We start from the raw sequence: 333 nt of genomic DNA on the forward strand, positions 1-333 counted from the left end.
AACACAAACGGAAAAAAAAATCCGAAAAAATCAGAAAAAAAGATTTCAAAAAAAACTCTAAGAAAAAAATGGCCGGTGGCGGTAGTATTTACGAGTTACGGAGTTGGATGTATTTGCACAAAGATTCCGACGGGAGGGTGACGAACACATTTCTGAGCGGGCTAGAGACATTCATGCACCAGGCGGGCTGTACACCGATCACGCAGGAAAGCGGTAAGATGTTCTGCATCTGTCGGAAATGCAAGAATTCAAAATTTACACGTAATGAAACTGTATGGAAGCATTTAGTAAACAAAGGATTTACACCACAATACTACATTTGGTATCAACATG

This window comes from Brassica oleracea, chromosome C4 (genome assembly GCF_000695525.1).
Source record: "Brassica oleracea var. oleracea cultivar TO1000 chromosome C4, BOL, whole genome shotgun sequence".
Classification (NCBI taxonomy): domain Eukaryota; kingdom Viridiplantae; phylum Streptophyta; class Magnoliopsida; order Brassicales; family Brassicaceae; genus Brassica; species Brassica oleracea.